The sequence below is a fragment of the Typha angustifolia genome, chromosome 7, assembly GCF_048772165.1.
Source record: "Typha angustifolia cultivar Huaian chromosome 7, ASM4877216v1, whole genome shotgun sequence".
NCBI classification, from domain to species: Eukaryota; Viridiplantae; Streptophyta; class Magnoliopsida; order Poales; family Typhaceae; genus Typha; species Typha angustifolia.
In genome coordinates, this window is record NC_133245.1 from 8,515,274 (window position 1) to 8,534,523 (window position 19,250).

Here is a 19,250-nt window from a genome sequence, read left to right on the forward strand (position 1 = left end):
ATAGAAAAATGATTATATTAGCATTTGTTTAACCGTTGGCTTACATGTTCAATTATTATTGGAGGTTATTGAGCGAGCCTTTTAGAATGATGAGATTGATCTTAATAATTGTAAAGACTTAAAGGTTTGCATTTGAGTCTTAAGATAAAGATATTTTATTCGGAGATAAAGATATTTTATAGGGAGATAATGATTTCATGATTGGTCCCATTATAGTTCGTGAAAATTTGATCTTTCAATGAATTGCAAAGTTAAGATTGCGAGTTGATTTAAAGTAAAATGGAAGACATATTAGTAAGGTTGTAATTTATATTTTTGGATGTTTTCTTATCTATATTAGTATCAGTTATTTTATTGGCAGATCATAATAGTATGACCAATTCAAGAGATTAATCTTAGTAGCTTTAATTCATGTACAATATTTTTGTAGATTTGTCTAAGTCATGTTTATGTATTCTTAAATATCAAGTATGATAGATTAGTAAATAGTTGTGTGGCAATGAATTAATATTATGAATTGAGTATTATATCTGTAGAGATATTGAAGAGATTATTGGATTACTTAGTAGAACTCTGTAGATAGTCTTTGGATCTGAATATCGTTATCATTAAGTGATTTTGATGGATATACTTATAGTGGTAGTAATTAAATAGATAATGATCAAACTAGAATTACGTGAATCGATGAATAAATAGTTTGGATACGAAAAATGATTGATAGAAAGATCATTATAAATTTTATCATGTATGTTCCTTGAGGTAGATTGAATTTAACCATTCAAGTATTACAGTTTAAGAAGGAAGATAATGTGGAGAATTGGAAGACTGTATAAATTTGTTTGATGTTGCATTATGATTAATATTAACAAGTTGGATCAAATATGTTGTATGTTATTTTGAAGAATGTAGTCTTATATAGATTGGTGTGATCTCTTATGTTAATTTGTTTAGTAACTTGTATAATGGTTTAAGTATATGAGCAATACATTTTAAATAAGAGAGTTTATACTATGGCCTAAATTTTATGAGGATATCGGTTGATAGTAAGTATGTTTAGGTTAGTGACATAATTTGTCTAAAAAGAGAAATATGAGTTAAGTATTTCGGATATTTTTAAAATAACTTGTATTTATCGTTCTACCCAATATTACTGATAGGGGTGACATTATAACCTAAAAAAATTTAGGGGTGTTGAAGTAATTAATCCTAATTTTTAATACAAATAATTTTAATAATTTTGCCCCTAGTAACAACAATTTCTGGCTCCGCCACTGTTTATAAGGTGTTATGCTATTATTAAAATGTATTATGTTGTTATTAAAAGTATTTTATTATTATTAAAAGAAATTATTTATAACAACAGTCCTAAGAGTTCATAGTTAACAAATCTCCCGAGGTGCTTTGCGTAAGATCAATGTCTCTATTTTTTGCTACCTTATCATTGTTAGAAGGTATTTCACTATTATTGGAAAATACCTTTTAATTATTTGAATATATTGCGTTGTTATTATGCTAACTATGTAATATATTCTCATGGCAATATAATACTTTCTAATTCACCCAAATTGACTTTTCTTATATATTACAACCTATTTCCAATATATTATGAATTTATGTAGCAGTTCACTACACTTAGATGTATATAATCCTCTAAATTAGACTGTATTTCGCATCTTTCTGATATATTATAAACTTTTACTATGTGTTATGAACTTATATAATACTACAACTACTGAAATTAGACTGAAATGTTTCCATGCCTTTTTGACTGCTCTAAAACTTGAACCAAGACTAAAATACTACAACTGTTGAAATCACAATTCAATCAGCTTGGCTGAAACTTAGATTATGTCTAGTCATTTGTCATGAGATTAATTTGAGTAAACTATCTGTTAAGGAAGAAAATTATTTACCAGTCTAGAGATCAAGGCCTGGGGGCTGCAAAAAGTCAAAAATTCTGAGTAATTACCAGTTGGAATAGAACATGTGCACTTCTATGAACATAGTATTTGCTAACTTCTTTTTACTGCTACCCACCAAATGTGCTATACAATAGATTAATAGGAGGGAAATTTGATTGGGAATTGAGGGCTACTATCGTAAACCCTACAGAGTTGCACCTGTGGTAGCTACCTCAAATTCGATGACTTGATTCAATCTTCTGCATCCTATGTTTTGATATTCTCCTATTCTCCTATTCTGTGTTCCCTCTTTCGTCCTTCTTTCCGTAAAGTCCTCTCAACCTCTATCGCTCTTGGTATATGATAGATTAGGTCAAAAAATGAGCTATGAGCCTTCCTGAATTAAAAGCGCGCTCTGAACCTTGAAGACTATGACTTGGTTTATTCTAAAATTGAAGGAGAGACTGATGACAACCAAGAAGTGGATGAGATTTAGTGTGGATGAGTTGATCAATTCCGGGTCCACTTAGATTCTCACTTGTTAAATCGCATTTCAGAAATGCCAGAGTAGCTATAATTGACAGCAGTAATAGATGTGATATTTAAGTTACTAATTAACTACATGAGTTGAGAATACCTTCACCATTCTAGCATCAAGTGTTAGGTTGATCCATTACAAGTTTGATAAATGTACTGAGCCACTTTGTTTGACTTTATTTCAATATCTCAGGTTAGGTTCACTATATTATGGTATTTGGTATTTTGCAGAGCTTATTTATTTTTGTTGACCTTTCTTTAAAAGGTTGAACCAGAGGTTTAAGATTTGGATGTTTTCTTTGTTATTTCATCATGGAACTATCTACACAAGCCAGTTATATTTATCTATATTAAATTTCAGAGCCTCCAATTGTTAGTGAGATTGCAACGTTAATGTCATTGCCAGTTCCATGGCTTTCATAGGGTTACACAATAAAACTGGACTTCTGGCTATTCTGTAATAGCCAATTTTAGAACTCCTAGGAAGCTCTTTCTTGCTAAAATTCTTCTTTTCTTTTTGTTTTTTTAATGTTCTTTGAATTAAATTATCCTGTTGAATTTGATGAAGTTTGGGTCTACATCTCCTGTCATATTATAGATAGGTTGCAATAGATAATCGAAATTTCAATCTTTTAAAAGGTGGTCTTTCTTACCCGCTCCATGGCAGGCCTTAGTGTTGTAGTTATTTGGTTGGATTTAGGAGAGAGCTGAGGAGAGGGAAATGATGAAGTTTCATAAGAGGATTAGAATGGCAGAATACACGGCTACGCTAAGCTTGGTCAGCATGACAAATGTGATGTGAGGAAAAAGAATCCATTTTATCTTTCCCCTTGCTGTGGAATGATGGAAGCTAAGTTTCATTCCTTTTATTCCCTTGAGGGTACTAACATTTGTTCAACGAGTTCCAATCAATACATATTAGTTATTGATACATAACCATAAGTGAGATTGAAGGTGCTTAGATGAGGTTATTCTTGAGGTATTAGGTGAAATGAGTCTTAACCAAAGTTTCGAAACTCACTATTAGTTATCGTTACATCTTCATAAGTGAGACTGAAGGTGCTTTGAAAAGCTTATTCTTGAGGTATTAAGTGAAACAAGTCTTAACCAAGGTTCTGAAACTTGAGATAATGATTGGCCACTTGAAAAAAATAATACTATCAGCTGTATTTGTTGCATTGACCATGTTCAGATTATACTATTTTTTAATTATATTAAATTCTAAATATTATTTAAAATATAATATTTTTTTTAAAATTGAGAAAAATTAATAACTAAATAAAAAATTAATAATTACTCCCACATGAGGCCTAAAAACTAAAAAAAGAATAAAGTATTCCCTTACTAAAAAAAAATTAAAAGAGAGTGGACGAACCGAAAGAAAGAAAAAAAAATTGAACTTTTCATCCTCTTTTATGCTAAAGAAGAAGAGAGAGAGAACGAGGCAGGGGAGAGAAAAAAAACATCTACTTTTCTACGGTGTAGAAAAGAAGGAGGGGGAGAGAGAAGTGTAACAGGACTGAAAAGAAAAATTAAAAAATATGCTGCTTCTATAGTGATGAAGAAGAAGAAAGAGAGAATAGAAGAATCTAAAGAAAAAAAGAAGTGAAAAACTACATTTTTCTACTTTGACAATGAAGAAGAAAGGGAAGAAAAAGAAGAAGAAAGAAAAATAGAGTGAAGAAGAGAAGAGAGCAAAATGAAGAAAAAACAAAAACAAATCACATATCCTAGGTTGTCCTGCGTTACCGGAGTTTGAAAGACCTCATCGGAGCTAGATCTCAAGGTCAAAGAAACATCAGCTTTAGTTGGTAGAGAAAGAGAGATGAGAGAGGAAGAGGACGAGTGTACTCAGGTTGGATGTATGTCCGATCCTAATAGGGACAAATTATTGATGTCCCAACCTAGTCATATTCATTATGGATCTAGCCTATTTGGTCCAGCTAGGCCAATCTCGGCCAAATTGGGTATCAGTCGATCCTACCCCAAATTAGGTATCAACCAATACTCGCTCGATAGAAGTCAAATGATTAGGTATTGGGCCTCGATCTTGATTAGTCGATTTTTAGATTTGTGTTTGTAACGATTGAGATCTAGAATGATCTAGAGGTAAGAAAATTATGAAAATTTATATAGAGGTAGCCTTTGAAGTTAGGGTTGTAATTGATCTAGTCGCACAGGAATCCGATGTCTGGATGAAAAAGTTATAAATGAAACAGTGAAGAAAGATCGAAATAGGGCAAAATAATAAATATCCAACGTTGCGGCAGTCATCAGGTGGACGACCAAGGGTGGTGGTGGACAGCCGTAAGGTAGAGTGGCTGTTGGTGGAGGAAGATGGCTAGGGTTTGGAACATCGGAATACTTCTATGGCAATGATCTACTCTTAAAAAGATAGAGATGATCTAACGGCTATGATAAAAGATAAGGACGAAAATATTAAGTTGGCTAAACTTGGATTCATTCCATGATAATTATCAACATATGTAGATGTGATCATCGAGCGGGCCGGCCGGGTTCGGGCCGGGCTAGAATAGTCTAGCCCGTTACTACTTGTCGGCCGGTGAGATATCGGGCTGGTCGGGCCGGGCTCTACCAATTAAGATTTTTAGCGAACCTGGCCCGTGAGATATTGGACAAGAGCCAGGACGCTCGCTTTAGCGGCGGTGCCGCGGCGGAAGGGGCGAGATCTCGCGGTCGAAAGGTGGGGTCAGCGGCAGAGCTCCAGATCTCCTACCTCCAGAGCCGTAATGTCCTGATGAAGCCGCAGACGCCAAGAACAGAGTAGAATTCCGACGATCGGCGATGCTCCACCGTAGATCTCGGGCAGATCTCACGCTGCTTGAGCAATGCCTTCTGCGAGGTGCCGTCGGAATAGCCTCCATTGTGGTATATCGACCGGAAGAGACAACGCCGAAGAGTTCTTCGTTGCGGCTGAGCGCGCCGAGCGGCGGCAGTTCGCTAACGACAAGAATGGATCCGAGTGTGACAAACACAAGGGTCCAAGATATTGAGGTAGGTAGGCTACCGCTTTCGGCCGCGAGATCTCGTTGGACTCACCCCCTCCGTAGCTTGGGGCCTTGGGCAAATGGGCAAATGAAGATTGTTAGATTGGAGAGACAGAGAGTGAGAGAGTTATGGTTTTGTGGAGTCTTGTCATGATGTCATCTTATGGAGTTGTGCCATTGTGGGTGATGGCCAGCTGTTGCCAATTAGCCACTACCCATTTGGCCATTTTTTTTTACTCGGGCTATCACTTGGCGGTATTTTTTAAGAGTTTTATATAAAATACTCCATATTATTATTCACCTAAATTTACACAGTACCGCGTTCACACCGCGTTCGAATGCGTTCACACCGCGTTCACGCATACAGAGAATGGATTCAGACCGTTCGAACACGAAAAACAGGCGTTCGCACATAAAGAGAACGCATTGTAAATAAAGTAAATGAAAAATTAGAATTAAAATAAATAAAATTAAATGAGCAGATATAAAAAATAAATAGTTAAACAAATGAGTAAATATTAATATTTTTATAATTAAACAAATAGTTACACCAAAGTTTGGAGGATTTTTTTTGCATTACTATAGAATGAGCACATCCCAACTAGCTTAGCACCTACCCACCTATCTATCATTTGCATAATCCATCCATTAATTGTAAAAAGTAAAATAAAATTACATTAGTCATTGAGATTTATAAACTCAAATTCTATATTTTCTATTGCAAAATGGTCATCGATTTGCGATCTAGATTCGGCAGCATACCAATCTTGTAGACACATCAGCACTTCAATTGTTTCTTTTCCCAAACATGATCTACGTTGATCAATTAATCGCCCACTTGTACTGAAAGCAGATTCTAAAGATACATTAGACATAGGAATGGTCAATATATCACGGGCCATGGCAGCAACAATTGGAAATCTCATCTCATTTGCCTTCCACCATATTAAAGTATCTATTTCATCCTCACTTACAAAATGATTGTAATATGCTTGAAGCTTAGTGATTCCCCCCGATGTTGATGAAGTTCTCCTCATTTTAAGTCGGGCAAGCAATGACTTCTTAGTACTACCACTTTTAAGAGGAATAACAGAAGATGAAGGCGTAGAGGAAGAATAACCATATATAATAGAATAATCATTAAAAAGCCTTTCAAAGTAACTTTTAATAGTTACCGTAGGAGAAACATAGTCATCTTGTTTATTTTCATATAAACCATTAAAAATATCGAAAAGGCCGGTCTCTTTAAGTTGAGGTTCTAATAAAATGTCAAAACCAATAAGTAAAGGAAAATGTTCAAAATATTTAGCATATTTAGTTTTCATTTTTTGTAAGATATTATGTAAAGTCCGATCATTTTTATAAGCAATAAAAAGTTGAACAATATTAACAAGTTGCATACCAGTAATTGTAATTATAGGAGAATAAGAGCTTGATAACATATTAGTAACATCAAAAAATATTTTTAAAAAATCTTTTATTTTTTCTGCATTTTCCCATTCTAAATCAATAGGATATTCTAGTTCGTTATTAATATCTAAAGAAACATAAGAAATTATAGCTTTTTGATATTCAAGTACTAATTCTAACATTTCATAAGTAGAGTTCCATCTATGTTGTACATCCAATTGAAGTTTTTTAGCTTTTAATCCACACTTTTTACACATATTTGCAAATGTTCTAGCTCTTTTATCATTAAAAATAATATGATGTATAATTTCTCTAATTTTATGAATTAGCTCAACAATTTCTTTTAGACCACTTTATATAATTAAATTTATAATATGACACATGCATCTATTATGTAATAATTCACCGTTACAAAGTAAAGGAAGAAAACATCGAAGATTAGAAATTGTGGAATCATTATTAGATGCATTATCAAGAGTGAGAGAAAAAAAATCTTATTTTGGATATTATAACTTGTTAACTCTTGAATAATAGTACGAGAAAGATATTCACCAGTATGACTCTCATCAACCTTTCAAAAAGAAATTATTCATTTTTGTATTTTTCAATTATTATCAATAAAATGTGCGATTATACACATAAAATACCAACGTTGGCATGAAGTCCAAATATCACTAGTAAAAGAAATTCTAGATTTTAAGTTTTCAAAATCTAAAATTAATTTTTCTTTTTCTTCAGCAAAATATTTTAAAACATCTCTTTTAATTGTATGATGAGAAATTCTTTTAAAAGCCGGATTAAAACCTCTTTGTAAACAACCTTCAAGTTCCGGATCATCACCTACAGCAAATGGTTTATTTCTACAAATAATATATTTAACTATTTCTTTACGAGCATTTTCATAATTCTATTGAAAATTAGAAATATTTCCGGAAACACCTTGATTAAGCAACATTTGATCAATATCAAGTTGACCTTTTTTATGCTTGTCTTTAATATGCCTCATTAGGTGAGTAGTGCCATTCTTAGTTAATGTAGAATCATGATTATATTAAAGACATTTAGCTCTACAATCTATAACATTACCTTAGCCATCTTTCGTTTCAATTCTTTTGAAATACTTTCAAACTTCGGACTTTAATCTCTTAGAACTGCCTGATGATGAAGCTGAAGCCAGAGTTTCCAGATCAGGTTGAGGTTGAGATGCGGGTGTAGAATTAATTGAATCTCCGCCCTCCAATTGAGATTCTATATGATCATCAAAGGAATCCATATTGGAGAGAATTTGCTAATTTGAAGATTAAAAATCTTGAAACTTTTAATTTGGAAAGAACTTGAGAGATTAGAGAATTTGAGAATGTGTGATGAATTTAGAAAATTTATTATCTATTTATAAGCATGAGAAAAGTTAAAATTACCAAAATACCCTTATAAACTAGTTGTTTATTTCTGTTAAAAGGGTAAAATGGTTAAAAAAAACAAAGTAGAGGTCCTATTTTGCTAATTTTCAGAAATTTTTAGCTATTTTTAGAATATTTTTTACCATTACATTTTTTTAAAAAAATATTTTTGTTCTTCTCTGTTTAAAAAAAAAAGTATATTAAAAAACTTAAATAGTACATGGGCTGATATGTGATGGGAGATGGGCTAAAAAATTTAAACAATACTTGTACTTGGGTTGAATTGTGATGGAAGAGATGGGCTAAAAAAAATATAAAACGGTACAGTGTACAAAATTTTCCGTTATTTTTTATTGTAGCAACGGGCCAAACGGGCGGGCGGGCCTAACGGGTGGGCTTTCGAGCCAGGCCGGGCAGGCAAAGGGTTGGGCCTTGCCACCCGTTGGTAGTTCGGGCCCGGGCCGGGCTTAGCCCGGTCCAAACCGGGCCAGGTCGGGCCGGGCACGGGTGGGCTGGGCCCATTGATCAGGTCTAAACATATATTCACTCCTATTTATAAAAGTAAAAATCTCTAATGGATCGGATCCACATGCGGATTATTCGATTTATTTGAAATTCGAAATAATAAGATCCACGTTAGGATTACATAAATTATGTTTAGTTTTCTTTTACATATATATTATTTTCTTCTCAAACTATCATTCGGAGTTAGAAAAGTTAAGAGAGGAGAGAGAAGTATTTAGTTGATTTCAAACCACCTCGTGGACAACATTTCCATTGATCCACGTTAGTCAGAACTGTAGGATTCATCTCCGAAACTAATATAACTAGGGAAGACGCGAACAAATTAATTAAGTAGACATCTGAGATGCTTGTAGATCACCCGTCATTGCCGTCAATCTTATAATCTTATACTAGACATTAAAATTGAAACGCAAGGAAATAAAATAGAATCTAAACAATAAAAAATTGTGGCTTCTGTATTAATCACAGAGACAAAATTACAGATCACAGTTGTCTCAGTAAAATACTCTAGCATCACTTGAATCACATCTTCAAGCGGCAGAGAGGACAGCTATCGCCTCGTTTCATCCATTGCTGTATGCATCGCCGGTGGAAGACATGGAAGCAAGGTGTCGAAAAGATCTCCTCGTCGTCGTGGTTTGAGAAGGAGAAGCCGTCGAGACAAACTGCATACGAGTCCGATAGGCCTCGGGCTTCCCCGCTGACGCCATAAGCAGGAAGATGCTGACCGTCGACGACGTCCACCCCGATTCCCAGTAGAAGTATTAACTTGAGGACCCTGCGTTGTGCCGCGTCGATCACGGCGCGGCGAGCAAAAGGAGAAAGATAGGGCACCAAGAACTTGCACTTGCTACCCTCCACGAGCATGTCGATGAACATATCTCGGAAGGCAGTGCTGCGGAGTGATCGGAGAGAAAGGTGGCGGGGCCGTAGAGATACTTTCGCACATCGCTTGGGTGATCCGTCGAGTCGTTCACAAACAAGAAGCGACGGGTTACCTGTAGATTAACCTCAACTTCCGCAAGATTATCCTTCAGGGAGGTAGTGAAAGACTCGTAATTATGACGAGCAGAGAGAGCTAGGCTGTATCTTATACTTGTAGCCACGGCGCTTGTTTCCAGAGATCCTACAAATGGATCGACCCAAAAAAAAAATGGAGGTTGATTGCTATTTATATGCGCATTCAGATGCATATATATATCTCCTGATGGGAAATTCATTATATTATACGAATCCGAGTTAGTTTAGGAGTGAGGCGGCTTATCTATCTGTATATCGCCCAAAGTAATTCCAGAAATATATCTGCTGTCTTGTCTTTTGGTTCCGACAGACCGTTTGGTTCGTTGCTCCCCTTACAATTTTCTCCTTCAAACTTTTACTTACTAATTCCTTCTCGTAATCACCCACCGGCCATCAATCGTCCCTAATTATCCACGTGTACCTAAATAGATTTGGTATGTAAAAAGATGGGATCTATATCTATTTAATTTTGTATGATTTATACCTGAATCAGATTTTAAATGTATATAAATTTTTTAGTACTCTCTTGAAACATTATGAAATAGAAAATTTTATAATCTTATTTCAAAGCAACAAGTCATAACTTTTAGCACCAGATCATAATAGTTTAATAGCTAAAACCTTCCAAAATTTCCAAAATTTTTGAATGTGATACTTTCATCTTTTTCCCTCAGAAAACACAGGATTGAAATATTAATCGAGGGTAACAGCAGTACAAAAGGTACTTTTGAGAAATCTAGACTATTCGTACTCTAAAAGTAACTATAGGGTAATCCCAAGTATTTCCCTACATAATCATTGACGAAAATAGTCAAGCATTGGTGCGCATAATATGCAAACCAAATCGTGCCGAGGAGGGATAGATTTTTCTTAAAAACTAAATTGATTACGATATCAAAAACAAATAAACTAAATTTACTGCATGTAATTTGACAAATTGTTCGTGTATACATATATAAATAACACATACGTAAAATCAACATAAATCTTAGTTAACCAAAAAATATTTTTCCTCCTAGAAATTCTTTAATTTTTTCATCACATAATTTTCTCACAACTTCATGTCGAATGTGGCGAGCACAGCCAAGCTATGTCAAGAGTACCTTGCTGTAGCTAATCAAGTGCCTCTGGCTTTCGATTGGTGGAATATGATGACCGAGTCAAATTCGGATTGCCAGATCCAATTGATCAAACCTATCTAGATTTGTAACATCCTTGACACCTAGCTCGACTCTCAATTACTAGAATGATTTGTTAGCATCAAATCGCCCTGATAGGGTACTCTCTTACTGTCGCTCAATAGACCATGGGTTTATTTCTTGGGAGTAGGATTACTCTAACTTTTCGTTTGGACTCATTTTCTTAACCACCTTACTATTGGTGTCAAAAAGAAAAAAAATCTCTCTTCTTATTAGAACTATTACTTACCAATTTGATGCAATTTTACATTGCATCTGTGACTAATTGTTCCGCTATTACACAAAATTTATTGTTTATTTGATTATACTCTCATTTTTTTGACAAAAAAACTTTTATCCTATTTCATTCAGAAACTTTATTACCATAATTTGCAAAGCAAGTTTGAGATCTACAATTGCACAACTAGTAAAAGTGAAAGACCTTCTAATTATAGAATAATATATTCTAAGAGTAATAAAATATGCTCTAATAATAGTGGAATACCTTATCATAAAAGTGGAATATTTTCTAATAATGTAATTGTTACATGTTTTTGTTAGATCATAAATTAGGTTTGCACGCACATTGAAGACCCTTAATGGCTAGGTATGATGCGAATCGAGTCAGATCGGATCACATCAAGGGGAGATTTAGCTCAATGGATTGAATCTAGTTATCTTATCTGCTTATTTGCTTTAATTAGAATCTTATTAGGTTAGAATTTGTTAGTTAACTAATTCAGCTCTGTGCAGTTTTGGGAGAATATTCAAAAGATATTCTATAGATGAGAAAATATTATGAAACTACTTGGAAAAGATCGAAGACGTCCTGATCTATAACTTCCATATTCAAAATTTCTCTAGATTCAGACTCTATCTATGACAGAATAAAGAATCAATCTGAGAAGAAAAAGGAAGGCTAATTTAGCTAAGTCATGTTTATCTCTAGGTTATGTTTATCTCTTATGTAAGCACTTAAGACAAGTCTAGTTAAGTCATGTAAGCCACTAAGGCGAGTTTAATTAAGCCATATAAACCTCTAAGGCAATTCCTAATTTAAGTCGTATAAGCCTTTATGGTTAGTCTAAGGTAAGTCCTAGCTCGAGTCATATAAGCTTTTAAAATTAGTTCGAATAGGACTCATTGTACCCACCTCTATATATAAAGGGCTAGGCTTCTTTGTTAGGGAATCGAGGTAAATCCAAGCATTGAAAATTAATTGAGTTTAATTATTTTCTTATTACTGCATTTACGGTTTTATCGTAGCCATTAGATCGTCTTTACCTTTCTAGCAGTAGATCGTAACCCTAGAACCTTTCCACCTTCAAACCCTAGCCACTATCTTTGTCCAGCAGCCACCCTACTATACAGCTATCCACCACCACCCTTAGCCATCCGCCACCCTCTGATGACCACTGTAATGTCGGATATTTACTATTCTGCCCCGTTCTGACCTTGCTCCATTGCTTTAATTATATCTTTCCATCTAGACATCTGATTGACATAAAATTAAAGCCATTAGAACCTTATCTCATGAGGCTACCACCGTAATATTGGTATCAAAGCCGACATTCCTCAGAAGATAGTTAACACACGTTCCAAGGCCAACGAGGAGGGATCGACCATGGAAGATCATGATCTTATCTTTGTTCCTGTGAGAGTTGATCTAGCACCCCCGCCACGACAACCAATAGTAGACAATGAGCCTTCTCCTTAAAGAACTTTCTAACGAGGTCACTAGATCCATCACGGAGGCTATTCAAGCCTTGGCAACAGCCCTCCTAACTCAGCATGATCACCCCCACGTTGCCAACATCGTTAGCCACTGTGGAACAGGCACCACCTCCACCTTCAAATACTAATAATGGTGAAACCGTGAAGACCATCCAAACTGCGACAACCATCCCTTCTTCGATTGTGGTGGAGCACTCTCCATCTTTGTAGATCGAGCCCTCCATCGTAGCAACACCAGAGTAGCCCCTAGCAACGGTCATGATGCTGTCCTCCCCACCCGCGATGGAAGCTAGGGCCAAAAACTCTTGCTTTCCATTGAAGGCGATCTAGGTGCTCTCAGTCCAAGCCATCATATCCACTCCCTTCCTCGGACCATCCGCACCCAAGTCATGGCATAAACCACATGTGCTAAGACCTTGGCTCGAGCCACCTATGAGTAGGACGGATTATGACTCAAAATAGTGGGCCCTAGAGCAGCACCTACTATAGGGTCCTTCTCCTCGTGGTAGACGAGATCCACATAAAGATCAAGGACATAAAGTTCAAGAGCGAACAAAGGTTCGAAAACCACTATGGACATCTTACGGACAAGGTGGTCGGAAGCGTGGTGGATTGATGCAAACCGAATCAGATCAGATCACATCAAGGGGAGCTTTAACTCAATGGATTAAGTCTAGTTACCTTATCTGCTTATTTGCTTTAATTAGAGTCTTATTAGGTTAGAATTTGTTAATTAACTAATTCAGCTCTGTGTAGTTTTGGGAGAATATTCAAAGGATAATCCACATATGAGAAAATATTATGAAACTACCTGAAGAAGATCAAACTTGTCCTGATCTATAACTTCTGTATTCAAGGTTTCTCTAGATTCAGACTTTATCTATGGTAGAACGAAGAATCAATCCGAGTAAAATAAGGAATGCTGATTTAGCTAAGTCATGTTTATCTTTTATGTAAGCACTTAAGGTAAGTCTAATTAAGTCATGTAAGCCACTAAGGTAAGTTCAATGAAATCATGTAAGCCTCTAAAGCAAGTCCTAGCTCAAGTCATATAAGCTTTTAGGGTTAGTCTAAGGCAAGTCCTAGTTCGCTAGTCCGAGTAGGACTCATTGTACCCACTTCTATATATAGAGGGTTGAACTTCTTTATTGGGGAATCAAAGTAAATCCAAGCATTGAGAATTATTTGAGTTTAATTATTTTTTTATTACCATATTTATCATAACTATTAGATCGTCTTTACCTTTCTAGGAGTAGATCGTAGCCCTAGAACCTTTCCACTTTCAAACCCTAGCCATCATCTTCTTCTAGTAGCCACCCTACTATATGGCCATCCACCACCACCCTTGGCCGTCCGCTATCTTCCGACGACCGCCGTAATGTCGGATATTTACTCTTATGCCCTATCCTGACTTTGCTCCACTGTTTTAATTATATCTTTCCATCCATACATCCGATTGATGTGAAACCAAAGCCATTAGAACTCTATCTCGTGAGGCTACCATCATCTAAATTTTAATAATCATTCTACAAATAAATCATTCCAGATCTGATCTGTAACAAGGTAGGTGCTGAAAGATAGGAGAAAAGTTGGCCTGCCCTAAGGGTTTAGGGGAATCGGTGAAGGAGGAAGAGTAGGAGTTAGGAGAGGCTGACCAAGGTCTTGGGCGGTGGAAGAAAGGAGGATGGAGCAGGGCGCCGACGGCTAGATTAGAGGAAGGAGGAGGGTAGTAGATGTCAAATAATTAGGGTTTCCTCCACATATATAGAGACTCACTCTAGACCGACTCCGATTTGGACTAGACCGACTAAAGCACATAACTAGTCCGAGTCGAACCCGAATTTACAATACTTCTCCTAACTTGACCGGAACATCTAACTAACTTGACTTGACTTAAATAATTGATTAACAAATTTAGTCAATATTTAGCAAGGACTGAAGTTTATGGCTCAACCAACGAGGTAGTTGTTTAAATTGAATGCAAATAAATAAACTAGATAAATAGATTCATCCTCATGAGCCCAATGCGCCGCAAGCGGATCCAATATGACTGGGACGTATCAATTATTCTCCTAACAGAAATAAAATACAGGAATAAAACTTTGATAAATAAAATCCCAACGAGTTTTTAAAAAAATAGAAAAGAAAATTTTATAGATTAATATGGCAGTCACAAAACTCTCACTAGAATCAAAGGCCAAGATTGGTAAAATATTAGTAGAAATTCCTCGTTCCACGTACACCTAGCCTAAGCTCCTACTCTCTTTAGCAAGCAAATCAACGGCTTGATTAGCTTACCGGTAAGTATGAGTAACTTTATGGTTATTAAAATTGCTAGGTTGATTTTTTATATCGTCTATAATAGAATCAATCGATCAAAGAGGCTTTTGACTGCCATCAAAATGTTGACTAAGAGGAGAGAATTTATTTCTAGCCACACATTGGTGAAGTTTTTTTGGTGGATACTCAACAACGATTTGTTATGACCTAGCTTAGACAGTACAGTGGGTTTAGTCTAATTGGTTTAATCATGAGTTCATTACTATTCCTGCACTCGGTCTACTAGAGTCATGTATTTTACTATTTGGTGGGCTGGGTTGACTTAGTTCAGTTCTTTTTAGTGAGCACCCCAAAGGCATCAAGAAGAATTACACTAGTTTTATTCTCTCTTCCCCTCTCTCTCTCTCTCTCTCTCTCTCTCTCAAAATTCCCCTTCACAGATGGCGCACAAATCAAAGCCACCAGTTAAGCCTATCTCTCTATCTAACTCCATCTTCCCCACTCATAAATCTTACTTTCACCTCAACTCACCGAGCTAGCTGTCTCCTCGATCGCAGCTCACTCGAGCTAACCACCGCCTCAAACTCTACCACATCCTTCTCCTACCACAGCTTACCCAAGGCGTCCTTTGCCTCCATTTTTAGCCCACACCTAACTCTAATCAAATCTTTCTTTCTTTAAAAATAATAAAATAAGAAATTTGGGACAAATTAATATAATATTATTAATAATCTCATCATTTAAGCTAAAATAAAACATAGAAAAGTGTAAATATTTTAATATTTTTAATAATCTCATTTTACCAAGATTATTAAAAAGATATTTGTTCCATGTAAAATAAAATTTTATTATATTTTACTATAATTTTAAAAATATTATAAAATATAATATTTAAATATGAAAAATATTATTTTTGAATATAAATATGTAGGATTAAATATAAAGCATATAAATATTAATAAAAGAATATTTTATAAAATTAAAATATATTGAAATTACATTACATTGTATATTTATCTTCCTATTGTTGTATTCAAGCATTACATATCTATCTCCCTAACATTGTATTGCATTGCTTATTTATCTCCCTATATTTTGCATATGTAATGACTTAGCCTATATCATTACATAAGTAACTCTAAGCATTACATACATAAAATATATTAATTTATTTATCATCTATTTTATCAATTTACTTTAGATCAAGTCGAAGGGGTATTTTAGTACTTTTTCTTCTTACCTTCACTTTATATCACATCAAACATAGTCATTACGCTCTTATTCCAGAATACAAGTAAACTTAAAAGTAACTATTCCTAGTATAAATTCCTCATTTTAGTAACATAAATTAGACTTTGTTATTCCTATTCCACTCTATTCTCAATGTGAACAATGCCTAAAGTAAAACTATAGAGTAATCCCATGTATTTCACTACATTATCATTGAGGAAAATTCTGACGCCCCAAATACATGTGCCCCTCATATGGGTGAAATCCATGTGATTTCTACGTAACATATGATTAAAGTTTCAATAAATAAATAAGAGAAAAACCCATATTTCCACAAATAACAAAATAGAAAGAAGTTCATAACATCATAAGCAAATACAATTGCCCACGTAGGGTTACCAGCCATCTAGCTTAATTAATATGAATTAACTAAATAAAAAGAAACTATAAACTAGTCTTTGTTAATTGTTCCACAAGCTGAAATTATTTTCATAAAAGGTGATGAGCATAAAGCCTAGCAAGTATTCCATAATAGATATATTTGAAATACACATCATAATCACATCAATGCATTAGTACCACATACTCATTATATTGATCAAATGCGCACATGCATTAGCAATGTATAATATGTCATGCATTAATCCGAACTATCATATTCTCAAACTCGAACTTACACTGAGCTCGTCTCATAAGCCATGTCAACAATATACAATAAAATATATATACCTCTTTTCAAACTATCAAGCCCTAAACACAAGCTCATACAAAGTCATGCACGTAGGCCACAAACTCTCACACCCGACCACATAAATACCTACAAGGGAGGTAAATCCTAGCAATAATTCACCAGGCCATCACCCGACGAACAACATGACTATTGTCCAACACTGCAAACTAAGGATCACAATTGTAAGCTCATTACATAAGTAAGTATTGCATATCGGTACTACCATCCGAGCCCTCGACTCTATATTATCGCACCATTGTGTGGAAATCATAAGCCGTCGCTCACGAATGCCCCTCACCCTATGTCATCGAGTACTGCTAGGTCTATGTCATTGTACCATTTGCTTTCTAACTTAAATACTCTAAATATTATGGACTAGATCTGGACTAATCTTGTAACGCCCTCGCCTAGCATAGGCACGTGCATGCCTACACGCACACACAGCACGCGTGGCTCACGTGATAGGATGGATGGGACTCATCACCCACAAATATACTCCTGTGCTCATATAATCATGACATCATCAAATAATACCTACTAACATATCCATGCTCATATAATCCAACACCAAATAAATCATACTATCAGCCAAACAAACCTGTTAACATATGAATATACAAGTCCGCAATAATATATACTAGACCACTATATAATCTAGCAGGACCCACACAGGCCACGATAAACCATCAAGATACAACTAAATAACTGATACACGAGTACACTATAATCTGACATGTACTATACAAACCATCATCTGATATAATAAAGTACAAATATAACAATTAACGGTACAACTCAATTTCTATACAAACTATCATCTATACCGTCTCGCACCTATAGCTCACCTCATCAATCTTAAATATCTTCTTAGGATATCTCAAGTCGTTATCACGTATCATATATCTGAGAGAGTTAAAAAAAAAATAAAGAGAGTAATGAGCAAAAGGCTCAGTAAATAGACTTTACCCCGAATCAGTGATGCCAAACGGAGAGTAAATTATGTACTAGATAATATGAATCAGAAAGAGCATCATATCATAAATGACTATATGAATGTGTTCTCAATAATACATAAATGAAATGTAGATAATATGTCACAACTGATAAAAGTATATAATCCTCGATAATAAATAAACAAATCACCATGTCATACTATTACCATAACTCTCTCTCAAATATGACACATAATGCATGCTGACCATGACCATGATATTATATTAAATGTAGTCATATATAATGTATATTAACTTCTCGATAATTAGGTAATTAGGTGATAATGAAATCGTATCTATTTCTCAACACCTCAGTCATCAATGTCATCTCTGTATGCCATCATCATACTAGACTACTATGCACAGTCAATACCCAGTACCCGGTCTCAATATCATGCCCGAAGGTTCAAAGCATACTCTGCAACCCGTAAAAAGTATTTCAAATATAACCATACCCCACCACCTGCTAGGGTATCAATTTCCATCCAAACTAGGCACCCTCCTAGCTGATAGAAACCTCATGAGGATAACTTGCCACATATGCTCTGGCGAATAGCATGTGTCCGAATATCTGCTACGCACACAGATTAACGACCTCGGACGTAAGGCCAACAGGATCACGATTATATCGAGCAATCAATCATCTCCAAGCATGCCCTAACCCTCGCGCCCACTCGGATATCCTCACGTTTTCTATCAACTATCCTATCAATCACATTTCATGCTTTCCTTCTAAATGACAGATTATATGCATATATCTAGTATGATAACAAGTCAATACATAATAGGAATTTAGGTGAAACAGAAATCAAGAGAAGAATGATGCAATGTAGTCTCCAACCATGTAGTCAACACATGCATACCCGTGCTAATCTATTACATGTATACTCATGCTATAGACCAACTAGACATAAAATTATAATAGTATAATTATCTCTCATCATCTCTATTTATCATTATCATACTCATATACAAGATCAGCCTAATTATATGCATGATAAAAATATGCTCGACTGTAATCATTTCTAGATAAAATCATATAATCATGCTAGAGGCTAAAACATGCAGATACATAATATATAATATAACCTAATTTGAGAAAGACATCTAGGGGATAAGACTACTCACACTAATTAGAAGAACCAACACATGTATTCCTCACGTCCACCAATCAACCGTCAGACATCACTAGCAAGGTCCACGAGGTCTCAAATAAGGGGGTTTGAAATCTGAAAATATTTAAGTAGCATGAAATTAGTCGTTTATCTAATTAGAATTAATTCAAGTAAAATATAAATGTATATT